Source organism: Panthera onca, chromosome C1, assembly GCF_046562875.1.
Source record: "Panthera onca isolate mPanOnc1 chromosome C1, mPanOnc1 haplotype 2, whole genome shotgun sequence".
In the NCBI taxonomy this organism is placed as follows: domain Eukaryota; kingdom Metazoa; phylum Chordata; class Mammalia; order Carnivora; family Felidae; genus Panthera; species Panthera onca.
Window position 1 is genome coordinate 199993135 of NC_138346.1, and position 14031 is coordinate 200007165.

The 14031-nt window shown below is 46.5% G+C and overlaps 1 protein-coding gene across 7 annotated transcripts in view; it reads right to left on the reverse strand.

Moving 5' to 3' along the window:
• GMEB1 (glucocorticoid modulatory element binding protein 1) overlaps window positions 1-4422 on the reverse strand; it is a 40134-nt gene extending 35712 nt beyond the window's left edge. For 2 of the 7 annotated variants that reach the window (XM_060624738.3, XM_060624733.3), the window contains exon 1: window positions 2404-3728. The gene's annotated coding sequence lies outside the window, so the exon portion shown is untranslated. Of the gene's footprint in view, window positions 1-2403; window positions 3729-3836; window positions 4090-4292 lie in introns of those variants that run through there. The other 5 variants (XM_060624737.3, XM_060624736.3, XM_060624735.3 and 2 more) reach the window with 5 other exon arrangements.
• Window positions 4423-14031: the final 9609 nt, after the last annotated feature.

The following is a 14031-nucleotide window of genomic DNA, read 5'->3' on the forward strand; positions in this document are numbered from 1 at the left end:
CACTTTGTCAACCTCTCCCCACCAGACTATATCCTGGGAGAGCAAGGATTGCCTTTGTTTTTCAACGGCTCCCCTACCCTTAGCTCAGTACCCATGACACAGGAGTACAATAACCAGTTTTCAAATATCAGACTACTATTTACAAAGCTGTCTACTTTGGATATGAAAAGGGAGAGTACCTGCTCTTCAGGAACTAAACAAGGGAAAGAGATGCATACTAGAGAAAAAAATTAATTGTAAGATATTACAGTACACTATCTGAACTTCTATAATTTAAAGGTTTAAAACTAGGGATAAAAAACAGAATCAATGAGGGGCGCCTGGGTGGCTCAGTTGGTTAGGCACCCCACTTCGGCTCAGGTCATGATCTTGCAGTTTGTGGGTTCGAGTCCCGCATCAGATTCTGTGCTGACAGCTCAGAGCCTGGACCCTGTTTCAGATTCTGTATCTCCCTCTCTCTCTGCCTCTCCCCTGCTCACACACTGTCTCTCTCTGTCTCAAAAATAAATAAACATTAAAAAAACTGTTTTAAAACAAAATCAATGGACTGGTTCAGCTGGCTGCCAACAGTAGAATCAAAACAATTAGGACCTTAGAGTCTAGAAAAAGACAAAAAGGGATACAATGAGGCATAACAAATGCTATCAAATCCTACAATAATTGAACCAATAGGTATCTTCAAATTTTGAACCATTAAAATGTAGCTTGGGAGTGCCTGGGTAGCTCAGTCAGTTGAACATCCGACTCTTAATTTTGACTCAGGTCATGATCCCAGGGTCTTGGGATCAAGCTTGGAGCTTGATCTGCAACAGCACAGAGCCTCCTTAAGATTCTCTGTCTCCCTCTGCTTCTCCCTCTAAATAAGTAAATAAATAAATAAATAAATAAATAAAGCTTGAATTAAAATAATCACAGCTAACATTTGTTGGACATTTATTGTCAAGCACTATTCTGTTATTATTACATATTTAATGAATTTAAAAGATATAATACTTTAGCATGTAACAAACTTGTGAAATTATTATTCTAAAACAGTGTTTTAGGGGTGCCTGGGTGGCTCATTCAGTTGACCGTCCAACTTCAGCTCAGGTCATAGTCTCGCAGTTCGTGGGTTCAAGCCCCGCGTCGGGCTCTGTGCTAACAAACAGCTCAGAGACTGGAGCCTGTTTCGGATTCTGTGTCTCCCTCTCTCTCTCTCCCCCTCCCCTGCTCATGCTCTGCCTCTCTCTGTCTCTCAAAAATAAACAAATGTTAAAAAAAAAAAAAATTAAAACAGTGGTTTAAAATTTTTTAAGTAGCTTAAGTAAATAAATGGGTTAGAGGAGGAGAATTAGAAGGATGCTTCTAGTTTTAACCTTCTACCCTAAGGTTGAGTCCTCTCTACAATACTCTGAATAAGTGGTTAACTAACTACTTGATTAATACTTTCCTCAATAGGAACTCATATTTTACTCCTTAGCTCTCCTACTCCTTAGAACCCAAGAGGAATGTTCTCTAACCTTCTGAGTTTATCCGAGAAGATAATTACAATCATCCACAATAGGTCTCTCAGTGTCAGTAAGAGACACAGGTCTGATCCAACATGGCAACTCTTACATTCTTCAGAGAAGCAAGTTTAGGTTGAATATATCTCATTACCCTAAATACCACATTCTTAACAAGTAACCTGAAACCAGACTCTACAGACTACACTAGCTAACTGAAAGGTCATCTCTTTGAGGTGAGTATGAACTGAAAAGTGGCTCTTGTTTATAGCAACAAAAACTCCTGAGGCAAGATGACTGAGCTGCTCCTTTGGGTATTTCATGGAAGGGGCCTTAGAGTATTCACTGTGTAATCACACGACACTGTAATTCTAGGGGAACACACATAAAGGAAAGATGTCACATCCACGTGAAAAGAATTATTTTGTAGTTCTTTTCAAAGACAAAAAAAGACACCTTGATCAAGAGTAAGCACATGACCATTGACATAACTATTGGAAAACTAAACAAATGACATCTGACCTACTCGAGATTAAATTCATTTTTTGTGTTCTGAAAACAAAGGTTTCTTTTTTTTTTTTTTTTTTTTAAAGTAATCTCTATACCCAACCCAGGGCTCAACCTCATGACCCTGAGACCAAGAGCTCCACGCTCCATCGACTAAGCCAGCCAGGCACCCCTGAAAACTAACGTTTAAAACGTGGCAAAATCATGAGTGTCACATGATTGCAGGGACATTGTAGTTGATAGTGGAAAAGGTAAAAGAAATAGATACCCTGAAACTTTCTAACCCCAGAATGTATTTATTCCATACTGTATTATAATTTTTGTAGATTGTGTAGTCTATTAAGAAATTCCCAAGTTATAATAAATTATATAATCATCAATATAATCAATAAAATTAAAACTTTATTATTACTTGAGGCCAAAACTCCTTGATTTTTTCCTTCTTTATTCCTTCTCACGCATTCGGTAGGTGATCCAGGGTGCTATCAAATGTAATAAAGCCGACAAGAAGGCTACACAGGACCACTGTGAGGGACAGAGCCAAAGCAAATGAAGTTTGGGACAGGTCACATTTTGAAAACTACTATATACGTGTTTGGGGAAGCGATGGGACAAAGGGTTCTTTGAAGCGTCATCACACTAGACTCTAGGGGACTTCTGCCTAGGACAAGAGCAATTTAGGGCCCAAGCTAACCCAATGAAGTTGAGTACAAATTAGCTACTTATATATGTTTGTTGAGGTAAATATGAATGGTTGACTCATGACTAATGAAAAAAGTCATCAAGTCAGTGTATACTAAGTATATATTAAATATCCATAATTGATAAAAGGCTTACGAATTAGGGAAGACAGTCCAAACATTTAATGAAAAGGTCCTCCAAAAGCACTTCGGTAACATTAGCAGAGGCAAGGGAGAAGAGTCCCTCTGAGAGTCTAGAACGATCTGATCCTCCCTTTCCCCAATCCCTAGGTTGAGGAAACCCAGTTCTTAGTTCTCCTAAATAGACACCAAACAAGGCCCTTTCTGTGTCTGTTAGGAAGTGCTTTTGACATTTCTCTCATCTTAAGAGAATTCAGACCTCCTCCTGTTCCTTGGACGGTCAAGCCCTGCACCGCCCCCGCCCCCCCATCCCTACTAGGTCAAGGCTTGACACGCCTTAGTCTGGTGGATCATCACTCTCCAGGACTCTCAGGTAAGATTCTGCTCTCACCGTTCCTGCCCCTCAATTAGGAGGCAGCTGGCCAATTCCCCTGTCATTTCTGAAAGTAGAAATGTCATTTCTTCCCCTCAATTATCTTCTCTCCGGTCCTCCAAAACACGGGTTTTCCCACCCCCTGACATCCCAGACTGTTCCGTTCTCTACCTATATACTTCAGAAGATCCTCAGTCTCTCCCTCACAGGTTTGGACCCTTCCCCTTCCTACTTGAGGAGGCTGAGGCGTCTTCCTACCGCCCCCTCATCTCCGGAAAGGCAGGGGCCTGTTCACTTTCCCCTGGAGCTCTTCTTCCTCGTCCCCTGCTCACACTACCCATACTGTCACCACGCCTTCGGAACAGCACCTGCCACTTTTCCCCTGGACTGAAAGGCCGAGGCCTCTAATGCGCCCCTCGGGTGAAACTCGGGCCTCCTTCCCTCCGCAGAACCCACTCTCCGCTCTTTCTCCCCCGCCAAGCTTCCAAGGGTCTCCTCCCGGGCGGGCGTGCAGGCTTCCTTCACCTTTCGTACCCACCCCCTACTTCCCCCCACCTCCCCCACCCCACCCCCGGCCAAGCGCGACCCAGGCCCCTCCCAAGCTCTGTATCCAAGGGCCAGCTGCTCCCCGGGCCCCGCCTCTAGGGATACCCCGGGATCCCCGGACCCCTCGTCGGGGTCCTGGGCGTCCGGGCCTCTCAGTCCGGAGTCGCTCCGGCCCCTCTGGGCCCCTCAGCCTAGGACTTCCGGGGCCCTCGGTCCGGGGGCGCTGGGCCCTCCCCAGCGCCCCGCTCGCCGGCGCCCGCCGCCCTCGGCCAGGGGCCGAGCCCGGGCGGCGCGGCCGGCCGCGCTGGGGGCGGCCCGGCTGCTCGGGCGGACCCAGCGGCAGCGTCCCCCCACCCCCCCGCGGCGCCGCGACGTCCGCTCGCTCCCCGGCGGCGGCGGCGGCACGCACAGGGCGTGGGGAGGCGCCCGCGGAGGCAGCAGCCCCCCGCCCCCTGCGCGCCCGCCCGCCCTCGCCGGCCGCCGCGCGGCCCCCGCGCCCGCCCCCCCGCCCCCACCCCACCCCGCGCCCGCGCCCGCGCGCCCACCCCTCCCCCTCCTCACCGTCTCCGTCGGGCGGGCGGGCGGCGAGCGGCCAGGGCGGGCGGGCGACGGAGCATGCGCAGAGGCCGCCACGGCCGCTACTGCCACCGCCGCCGCCAGGCCGAGCTTCAACACTTCCGGCCGCCGCCGCCGGCGAGCTGGCGCCTTAAAGGGGACGCGTCCTTATTGCGGGCCCCGCGGAGGATGAATCTCAGCCGGAGGAATTTGAATGAACCTTTACCTGAGAAGGGGTCTTTTGCTCTGGAGAGTCAGTATTGGGAAGGGCTCTGGGGACTCTAATAACTCTTCTTCCCCAACGTCAAGGTGAGGAAAAGGAGGTCTAAATTAAAGGTTCATCTCATCCGCAATCAGGGGCAAAGGCAGGTCTCTCGACTCCTCTGGAGGACTGCCCATTTCACCTCCCCAAATCCAGTTTTATTACAGACCTTCAGAAGTAATGCCCCACTATCAATTCGGAATCAAAGATCTGGTTGAGTATAGAGTCAGTAACTGGTCACGAGTCCTTGAGCAAGCTGCTTGCATTCTCTGACCCACGCATTTGCCAAGCCTTGCCTGGTAGTGAGGTTATGGATTCAAGTCTTAACTTCTTTAGGGGTATTATTAACAGCTCCAAACCTGCATTTCGCGTAAGGTATAAGGTTGTCGTGAGTGTTAAGAGGTGATACTTGAAAAGTGCTTAGGAAATTTCTAGGAGCCAGTAACAGTAATTAGCAAGTATTAAAACCTTTCTATATGGCCAAGCGTTGGGGAAGATGCTTTTGTCTCCTATAATGTTCCCAGCGACCCTACTAAGTAGCTTCTTTTCACTCCCGTTTTACAGATAAAACAAAACAGGGGGGTAAGAGAATTAGTTAATTCCTCAAGGTCACATAACCTTAAATGGCATAGGCAGGGTCTCAATTCAGGCCCTTCCTTCTCCAGAGCCCATGGTTGTAACCGCTGAGATGGTTCCTCTTATTAGGAACAAATGAGGTGGTGGTATGGGCACTTTTTTTTAAGGGGGTAGGAGAATTGATTCCCCGTCTTGCCTCCTCCTGTCATGTCCCCTCCACCACCAGGAAGAGGTGACAGGAAGTCTTACAAGTTCTTGATTCAAGGACAGGTAAGAATGCCCAGGGGTCAACGATAGAACTGAATTTGGGGGCTCAGGGATGTTGACCAAGTCTCACCTCTCTCTTTTTTTTTAAAAAACGTTTATTTATTTATTTTGAGAGAGAGAGAGAGAAAGACAGAGAGCCTGAGTGGGGGAGGGGCAGAGAGGGAGAGAGAGACTCTGTCAGTGCAGAGCCCCACTCAGGGCTCAGTCTCACCAATGGTGAGATCATGACCTGAGCCAAATCAAGAGTCAGATGCTCAACCCACTAAGCCACCCAGGCGCCCCAAGTCTCACCTCTCTTAAGCCTTGGTTTACTCTTCTGTAAAATAGAGATGATTTTCCCACTGTGCCAACCTCTCAGGGCTGTTTCCAATATCAAAATAAGGAGACTTAGTGCCCACATTGGTATCTGTTCTTATGATCAAGGACTTACACATTATCAGATGATTTTGAATATAATGGGGGCTGGTCATGACTGGAGTCTGGACCTATGTGAACTATTCCATAGTGGGACCATCTATATCTTTTGATCATGCATTGAACACCCACTGAACACTCACTGAACTGTCCTTACCTTCCAGAAGCTCTTGTTCACCTTCTTCAGAGACAGAATTGTAAACATACAAGACAGTACAGTGTGTTAGATGTTATCCTAGAGATACAAACTAGGCACTGAAAAAGTTCAAAGAGCTCTCCCTGGAAAATTCCTGAACAGCTTTAGAGAGGAGGGGGTATTTGAGCTTGGCCTCAGGAATGACTAGTCCATCAAAGGGAAAGTGAGGAAGAGCATTCCAAAAAGTACAGCAGGTGCAAAGACAAGAAATGATGGGAGCTGGGCTGAAGAGGGAGGCTAGAACCAGATGGTTGTCATAAGGAGTACGAAGCCAGCCTGCAGGTATTCGGGACCCAAAGAAGGCTTATGTTCTCTCCGACTGCACTGCTAACACCCAACCCAGCCCACAGGGCTTGACCAGGCCACTGCAGTCTCAGCCACACTGTCCACCTCAACCCCAGATGCACTCCACCCTATGCACCTAGAGGGAGTAATCTTTTGAAGAGACAAAGTCAAATGTGACTTCCTTGCCAAAAACTCTTTAATAGCCTCCCATTCCACTTAGAATAACACCCAGTCCCCTAACCAGGGCCCCCAGGCATGATCTTCCTGCCCTCCTCCTTCCACCCCTCACTGTGCCCCAGACCAGACATCCTGGGCTCCTTTGTGTGCTGGGAACTCTCTCAGGGCCTTATCACTAGCTCTTCCCTCTACCTGGAAAGTGCCTCTTTCAGGTCTCCAGAGCTCATTCTCATCCTTCATTCCTCACAGGCCTTTCCTGACTCCCAACCTGAAGTTGTGTCCCAACCACATTCTTCTCTATCATTGCTGCCCCCAGTTCCATCAGGACAACTGTCATGTTGATCTGGGGGGACTATTCCAGGGCAAAGACCACCTCTGAGAGAACTCCCCTCCCCATGCCCTACTTTCTCTCAATCCCCCTGCTTACTTTTGTAGCAGCCCCATAATTTGAAATCCCCTAGAGGGGTGCCTGGCTGGCTCATTCAGCAGAGCACGTGACTCTTGATCTTGGGGTTGTAAGTTTGAGCCCCATGTTGGGTATGGAGATTACTTTAAAAAAATAAAATCTTTTGTGGTTTTAGGCACTTTGGCGGCTTGTGATTTTAGGCACTTTGAGGCACTTTGGTGGCTCAGTCGGTTGTGTCCAACTCTTGATTTCAGCTCAGGTCATGATCTTGCGGTTGTGGGATCAAGTCCCATGTAGGGCTCATGCTGGGCATGGAGACTGCTTGGGATTCTCTCTCACCGTCTCCCTCCACTCCTCCCTCTGCTTGCGCTCTCTCTCTCCAAAAAATAAATAAATAACAAAATAAATAAAATCTTTAAAGAAGAAAGAAAGAAATCCCCTAGATTATTTACCTATTTTGGGTCAATCTGTATGATTTACCCCTCATAGTATTTGGAGCAGAGTTTGTGCATAGCAAGTGTTTGTTGACTGACTGAAGGAATGAATAATCAGAAAAATTATAAGGTATGGACTGGGGAGGAGAAAGATCAGGAAATGGAAGCTATCTCAGGGAGACTACTATGATCCAGGCAGGAAAGAGGGGGCCTCCTTCAGGGCAGAGGAAAACATACCAGCAGGGAGCTGATGGGTTCCAGACACAGTTTCAAATTGGAACCAACAGGTATTAGTGACCAACTAGACATGGGGAGAATGAGGGAAAGAATGAGACAATGATGACTTCCAGGGAAGGAACAAAGCAGGAAGAGTTGGTTGGGGTTGAGGGAAAGTAGAAATGATGAGTCGGTTTGGACTTGTTCAATGTGAGTTGTTTGAGGGACATCCAAATGAAGGTGTTCAGAAGGAATTTGGATTGACTTACCCGAGGCAAGAGGCGAGGGCTGGGATATAGGAGCTGTCATGTAAATGGGATCATACAGGCCAAGAGTGGATGAGGCCACCCAAGAAGAGTGTGCAGAGAGGTAGGGGGCTAGATGTCCAAACCTAGGGAACATTAAGCTGAAAGGAATCTGCAGGGACCAACCAGAAGTGGTCAGAAAATTAGGTCCGTGGACAAAGGGGAGAAAGGAAGCCCAGATGGCACGCAGGGAGCTTACAGAAAGGGGACAGCACCAATCATGTCTGATACTGCACAAAGCTCTGGCAAAGAAAAAGGAAAAGCCCCTGGATTTGGCAATTAAGAGTTCATTGCTGATCCTTCCAGGGTGGAGTCACCTCCAGAGTTAAGGAGGAGGCCAGATTGTAGTGGATCAAGTAGTCAATGGGAGAAATGAAAGAACCAGCCAGTGGAGACCATTCTTTAAAATTTTTCGATAGAGGGGGTGCCTAGCTGGCTCAGTTGGTAAGAGCGTGTGACTCTTGATCTTGGAATTGTGAGTTCAAGCCCCACATTGGATGTAGAGATTACTTTTAAAAAGATTTAAATTTAAAATCTTTTAAAAATAAGTAAAATTTAAGAAAATTAAAAATTTTTGATAGGAGGAACTAAGACATAAGGCAATTAGAAGATTAAGAGGAAAGAAAGGGTGCCTGGGTGGCTTAGTTGGTTAAGTGTCCAACTCTTGGTTTCAGCCATGGTTCGTGAGTTCAAGTGCTGCGTTGGGCTCTGTGCTGACAGTGTGGATGGAGCCTGCTTGGGATTCTGTCTCTCCCTCTCTCTCTCTGCCCCACCCACACTCATGCTGTCTCTCTCTCTCTCAAAATAAATAAATAATTTTTTTTTTAAGAGGAAATCATGTGAAGGCTTTCCTTTTTTATTTTTTCACTTAGTTGTTTTTCCTATGAATTACACATTCACTATACAAAATTGTAACGTACATAAGAGGATGGAGAAGCAGAGAAAAAAGTGTTTCTTTAGCATCTAGCATATTTCCTTTCAATTTTTTTCTATGTATTTTTTTTTCTTTACCTGGATGAAGTATCTTCAATGTACAGTTCCGTGTTGTGCTTTTGTCCCCCACTAAACATTGTTTCCTAAACATTGATGGTGGTTTTTCTTCTCCTTCTTCTTATTCTTTAATATGAGACACTTGAATGGCCACTCAGCTCTGCCCTCCTCTCTAGCATCCTTGGGGGGGTCTCTCTGATTTTTCAGCAGACAATTTTGTTGGGGGGATAATTCTGTTAATTTGGGGGGGGAATAAAAAAGGCTGAACAATAGAAGGGACAAAAATAAAAATAATTTGGCAGGGGGAGGGTCAGCTAACAGGGTTAGGAGAGGGATGTTCAAGGTATCCAGGCCCGGGTGGGGAGACCATGAGTGTGAGCTGGACGTAGGCCTGCGGTGTTTGCACTCATTTTGGAAATAGCAGGGCAACTGAGGAGTGCTGATATCCAGGCCTGCCAAGGGCTTGCTAGCTGCCACACACTGCTCTAAGCACTTAAGGTCTATACAACCTCCCAGGTCCTTTTATTAACCCAGTTTAACATGAGAGGTTAAGAACTTGCCCACATTTATACATCTATTTAATGGCTTGGTTGGATTTGAACATAGGCAATTGTGCTGCAGAGCCCATGCTCTTAATTATCTCTCTACTGTAGAGCTCCTATTCTTGGCTGCATGTAGAATCACTTGTGGAGATTTTATAAAATACCCGTACCAGGGCCCCACCCCACATGAATTCAGACGAGATCTCCGAGGATAGAGCCCAGATATGAATATTTTTTATTTAAAAAATGTTTTTTGAGTTTATTATTTTTGAGAGAAAGAGCACGAGCTGGGGAGGGGCAGAGAGGGAGAGGGAGGCACAGAATCCCAAGAAGGCTCCAGGCTCCGAGCCGTCGTCACAGAGCCCAACGTGGGGCTTGAACCCATGAACCGTGAAGTCATGACCTGAGCCAAAGTCGGACAGACGCTCAACCTACTGAGCCACCCAGGTGCCCCAAATATTTTTTTAAATGTCCCTAGAAGACTTTAATGGCCATCCAGGTGTAAGAACCAATCTAATCCTTGCTGAGTGCCATGCCATTTTAAACACTTTGTATTAACTTGTTTAATTCCCAGAAGGTAGGTAAGAGTAGTGTCCCCATCTTACAAATAGGACAACTAAGGTTGCATAGTTGGTAAGTGGTAGAGCCAGAATCTGGACTTTTGTTTTTCTTTAATGTTTATTTATTTATTTTCTTTTTTTTTTTTAATGTTTATTTATTTTTGAGACAGAGAGAGACAGAGCATGAATGGGGGAGGGGCAGAGAGAGAGGGAGACACAGAATCGGAAGCAGGCTCCAGGCTCTGAGCCATCAGCCCAGAGCCTGACACGGGGCTTGAACTCACGGACCGTGAGATCGTGACCTGAGCTGAAGTCGGACGCTCAACCGACTGAGCCACCCAGGTGCCCCTATTTATTTATTTTCAAGAGAGAGCTGGGGGAGGACAGAGAGAGAGAGAGAATCCTAAGCAGACTCCACGCTGTCAGCACAGAGCCCAGCATGGGTCTGGAACCCACCAACTGCAAGATCATATCTGAGCTGAAATCAAAAGTCAGACGCTTAATGGACTGAGCCACTCAGCATCTCCAGAATCTGGACTTTTTACCTCAGCCTATGCTATGACCCAGCCATTCTGATTTCCTGAGACTAGTTGCTCATCAGATTGAAAGGAGCAAACACTGCTTGAGCCCCTTCTCTGTGTCTGCCAATGTGCTAGGAGCTTTCCCAGAGATGAAATTCTAGGTAGCGAGTGTTAGCCCCATGTTTCAGAAGAGGCAAGACAGGCTCAGTGAAATTAGTTGGCATTGCGAGGCTGAGACACAGGAAAGCTGCCACTTCCAGTGAATCCATCCAAAGTCCAGGCTGTGTGCCAGGACAACTTTTTCCCCTTCTCTGGTGTCACCTCCTACCCATACCAGAGGTTGAAATCAATGCCACCAGGACCAGACGTTGAGCAGGCAAGCTGGGGGTGGACCAGCTGGAGAGTTTGTGCCCGATCTGGAGGGGCAGCAGCTCCTCTACCAGTCTGCCGTGGAACCAGAATGTGGACCCAGTGTGGCTTGCCCAATTTGGAAGAGGAGGTAGAAATCCTAAGTTTTATTTGATGTCTCTGGATATGTAAGTGTCAATAACCAATTTCAAAAAAAATGAAAACAAAACCAAATGTCAGACCTCTTCTGGGCTCTACATTGTCCATCTGTAAAGAGGTGTGGCCTGTGGGTCCCAGGTAGCAGTGTCTGGTCTCGCCTCCCAGGCATCCGCTTCCAGCCTGGAACAGTGCCTCCAACTGCCTGACTGCAAAGTCAGCATGTCCACCCTGACTCATTTCTACCCTGTCTCACCTTAGATCCTCCCTTCCCCCACCTCTTACCTCCTCCACCTCAGAGAATGATACTTCCATCACTCAGTCGCCTCCCAGAGACCCCTCTGATACCGCCTCCTCTCTGAACCCCACCTGGTCCACACCACCATCATCACCTGCCTCTGCTGCCTTACAGCCAGAACCTCCTGATTGGTCTCCCCACTTCCTGCCATGCTGCCTCCCAGCCTTCACTGTTTACTACTCCAATGGCCTCTCTTCCCCTTAGAATTAACCTTGAACTCCTCATCATGGTCTACAAGACCATTCATGAACTGGCTCTGGGATCTCCGCTTGACTCCTTTTCTCTCTCTCACCCTTCTCCAGCTTCATTGGCCTTCCTCAAGTGCCTCTGACACATGGGTTTCATAACCTTTGCCCGTGCTGTTTCCCCACAGAATCCTATAATGCACTTCTCCCACATCTTCAGCTGGCTCCTTTCTGTGCTCCAGGTCTCATCTCCGCTGAGCCAGGCCTGCCCTGTCCTCACTGTCTCCAGTTGTGTCTGCTCCCCAGTCACTCTCACATCCCCTTTATAGCCCTTACTGACACCAGGCACATCTTCCTTGTCTGTATCCACTCTCCTTCCCCTCTCTCACTTCCTTTTCTACCCTATCCCCCTCTCTAGCCCTAACCTGTCACTCACATGCATATAAACCCTGTAATGGAATCTCCTTGAAGGCGGAGACAAAGTCTGTTTTATTCAGCCTCTAGAACATTGCCTGGTACCAGATAGCTCTCAAAACATATTTGTTGGGGCCCCTGGGTGACTCAGTCGGTTAAGCATCCAACTTTGGCTCAGGTCATGATCTCGAGGTTTGTGAGTTCGAGCCCCACATCTATGCTGACAGCTCAGATCCTGGAGCATGCATCTGTGTCTGTCTCCCTGTTTCTCTCTCTCTCAAAAATAAATAAACATTGAAAAAATTTTTTAAAATATTTGTTTATTAAGGACTGCCTACCCTTTTGTATCTACTTCCCCTCCCCCACAGCTTACCCTATCTTCTGCATCACATTCGCAGAAGCCAGAACCCACTAACAGATGGGGAGTGAATCAGAAAAAGAGGCAAAGAGAGAAAAGGAGGAAGTCCTGCCAGTGGGTGCAAAAAAGAAAGAAAAAGGAACCAGAAAAAAAAATCTGGGTTGAAACTAGATTTGGTCAAGTGAATCACCTACTCCCCCACCCCAGAAACCCCTTCAGCCACTGTCCACCACCAGTACCAAACCAAAAGGCTGGGTTTCTGTTTTTGGAGTCAGAGTGGACAAGATCAAGGTATGCTGGCTCTGTGAACTTGGATCGGTCTCTGTCTCAGCGTCAGATTCTTCATCTGAAAAAGGGAGATAGTAATGGGACCTCACTCACAGAGGAGTTGTGAAGAGTAAATGAAGAATCCATACTCACAAAAAGACTAAGAATAACGTCTGGAATGTAGTAAGTACTCAAGAAATACCAGCTAGTATTACTATTAATATTCCAACTGGCACCACCTCCCTGCCTTACAGAACTCAGAGTCCTGTCAGCTGCCTCCATTGGCTACAGGACCTCTCTGGGCCTCAGTCTTCTCATTTGTGATGGGGACCATTAGTAGCTACACTTATGAGCACGTGCTGTACACCAGGCACTTGGCATACACACAGTTTTGCCGACTTAGGGCAACCTCCCTGAGCTGGTGACCAGCTTCCAGTCCCAGTGCTGGAGATATCTTAGGCACACCCAAAACCTTGCTCTTCACCATCTTCTCTTTTCTTTAAAATTTTATAATCTTAATTTTTTAATTTTTAATTTTTAACATTATGGTAGGGGCGCCTGGCTAGCTCAGTTGGTAAAGCACATGATTCTTGGTCTCGGGGTTGTAAGTTCAAGCCCGACATTGGGTGTGGAGATTACTTAAAATATTTAAGATAATAATAATAATAAAATTAAATTTACATTAAAAAATAAATTGTGGCAAAATAGATATAACAGAAAATGTAGCATTTTAACCACTTTCAGCGTGCACTTGAATGGCACTAATCACATTGATATGGTTGTGCAACCATCACCACTGTCCATCTCCAGAACTTTGTCATCATCCTCAGCTGGAACTCAATGCCCACTACACAGTAACTTCCCATACCACCCCCCTTCAGTGCCTAGTAACCACTCTCCTATGTTATGAATCTGACCATTCTAGGTATCAAAACATGGTATTTGTCCTTGTGAGTCTGCCTTATTTCCCTTAGCAGAATGTCCTCAAGGTTCATCCACGTTCTAACATGTATCAGTACTTCATTCTTTTTAATGGCCAAGTAATGTTCCATGACATGGATATTTATTCATTTTGTTCTTCCATTTATCCTCTGATGGGCATTTGGATTGTTTCTACTTTTTGGCTATGGTGAATAATGCTGCTATGAATATGGGTGCACAAAATTATCTTCGAAACTCTGCTTTCAGGGGCACCTGGGTGGCTCAGTTGGTTAAGCATCTGACATCAGCCAGGTCATGATCTCATGGTCTGTGAGTTTGAGCCCCACATTGGGCTCTGTGCTGACAGCTCAGAGCCTGGAGACTGCTTCTCATTCTGTGTCTCTCTCTCTCTCTGCCCCTCCCCTGCTCATGCTCTGTCTCTCTCTCTCAAAACTAAAATAAACATTAAAAAAAATGTTTTTAATTGTTTAATACCAGGATTTGATACAAGGATTCTCTATTCTTTTCCACTGGACTATATGTCTGTCTTTATATCAATACCACACTGTTTTACTTACTATAGCTTTGTAGGAAGTTTTGAAATCAGGAAGTGTATTCTTCCAACTTTGTTCTTTTACAAACAGTAT